The sequence below is a fragment of the Meleagris gallopavo genome, chromosome 16 (genome assembly GCF_905368555.1).
Source record: "Meleagris gallopavo chromosome 16, MGAL_WU_HG_1.1, whole genome shotgun sequence".
Taxonomy (NCBI): Eukaryota; Metazoa; Chordata; class Aves; order Galliformes; family Phasianidae; genus Meleagris; species Meleagris gallopavo.
Window position 1 is genome coordinate 14,014,824 of NC_139419.1, and position 2,242 is coordinate 14,017,065.

A 2,242-nucleotide genomic window follows, 5' to 3' on the forward strand; every position below is an offset into this window, starting at 1 on the left:
CTCACGTGAACTCTGCACCGCAGTGAGATGCTGCACTGACTCCTGCTGAGATCTGGTGCCAAACTAACTGACAAATATCATGAGGCTGGAGAACTCTGAGATGAGCAGCCTTCCCTTGGCCAGGGCTGAGTGCTTTGCCCCAACCCCAACAGATCAGACCAACCAGCAGTGCTGCTCACGTGCAAAGGATGCAGTACTATCGTTGAGCAGAACTGGGTTTTGAGTGAGATGCCTGGCAGGCAGGAGGAAAAGAAACACAACATAGGGACTTCCAAAAGCAAGGCTGTGGTCAGAGGTGATGCAATGTGAAAAAGAGTTTGCTGAACTTGCAGAAACTATTCAGGCTGTTTCTGTGCCTGCTGTTTGCTGCAGGGAAAGCCCGTGGCCAGCAGAGGTTCCCCTTTGATTCATCATGGTTGGGAAAAGCTGCTCCTCCCTCCGTCACAAACAGAACCAATTTTACAGTCCCAAAATTGAGTAAACAGACCATCGGGTGTTGTCCCCGTTCTCGAGGTCTGGTACTTTTTTTCTCATAAAAGACATAAGGGCTGGGCAAAGGGGTAAGCAGGAGGCTTTGTACATATGAGCTCACTTTTGGAAATCACGTTTAAGCATTAAACTCCATAACTCTCAATTTTACAACTGCATTAAAGACCTTATGCCTACTAACAAGGTGCAGCAGGACAGGACGAGTTGAGCAATGTGGGCTGCTGGCTCAAGACTCTGCATCTGCTTTGAAGTACGTGGCTGTGGACATGAGAGGAGAATGGAATGCTTGATTGTATCAAGCAGTGGGAGGGCTTGGTGGTGTGGGATTCATCTCTCCTGGGCCCCTTGGCTCTGCTGTCTGAGGCTGCTTTTCATTGTTTGCAAAACGTGCGATGGTCTGATCAGTGGCACTGAGCCCATCCTTCAGCTGGGTGATGTCTGAGGGCATTTGGCCTCTGTTCTGCTTGTACCTCTTGAGCAAACGCAGATAAGGCTCCAGCAGTGTCCCTGACCCCGCATGCGTGCCTTCCTGTTGCTGACTCAGTTTTGGTTCTGTTTGTTGGTGATTCACCTCCCTCTTTATGGCTGAGGTGTCCTCCCAGAGCTGTGCCCTCCATCTGCCATTGACTGTTTTTTTGGTGGTCTTGGAGCCCTTCTGATCCCTCACAACCACCAGGGTAAGGAGCCAGCCTGGGAAAGCCCATGGCAGAGGGGATCGAGCGCTTGGGTCGTGTCACCCTCCCAGCCCACAGGAGTTGGATTCTCCGGGCCATAAACAGAAGCCCAAAGCCTGACCTCTGCCTGTCCCTGCCTGTGTCTGTCTGTCCCCACGTGGCTCTGCCAGCCGTGACTCGTGCTGTCCTGCTGGCCATGGCTGGCACAGGTGTTTCTCTTCTTCAAGTGCTCTTCATCATGCTGAAATCCTGCTTCCTTCCAGGCCCTCCATATTAACGTGAAGACCCACGTCTGCCTCCCCACATGGAGAAACTCCTTGCTGTGCACAGAGATTGCTTCAGGCCCCTTTCCAGAACCAACACGTGGGTTCTGAGCATGTATGGGTTGAAGGACTCATCCTGCTGGTGCTGACTGTCAGCACACCACAGGCCTCAGTGCAGCCAGTTTGCTTGCTTGCTGTCTTGCAGAGCATCAACCTGTCTTCCCTTCAGGAGAGCTTTGGGGCTGAGACTTCAGAAGTCCCTTCAGCATCCATTTGCTGCGCTGTGCAGGGCGGGATGTCCAGGCTGGCACTGTGTTCCTTGGGCTCCTGCATGCAGAACTGTGAGTGCCCCATAGAGCGGCTCTGGGCAGCATCAGGGCTGCTCTACCTACCCAAGCAGCACTATGCTGGCAGCTATGGCTTTTGCTGAAACAATGCCTGCAGGTTTCCTTCTGGCTTTGCCAGATTTCAGCAGTTCCAGGTGCTGACTTACACTGTACCTCTAAGAATCTGCCGTATTGTATTTTATTTTATTTTACCGGCTGCCATGACCAATCACAACTGATGCCGTATCTCAAGTTCCTGGCTGCTCAGCCGTAGCTCCTAAGTAACAGTGGCATCATTTGGGGCAGATAAAGGAGAAGGATCTCTTATAGCCAGAGCTGCACCAGAGCTGTGTTGGGGCTGTGCTGCTGTTCCCCGGTGTCAGTGCTGGCTGCAGGAGGAGCAGCTCAGCCTCCTGCACTGCGCACACTGCTCAGGGAAGGCTGCAAGTCTTGCTGAAGTTGTGGGTCTTCCTGGTACAGCTTCCTTCTC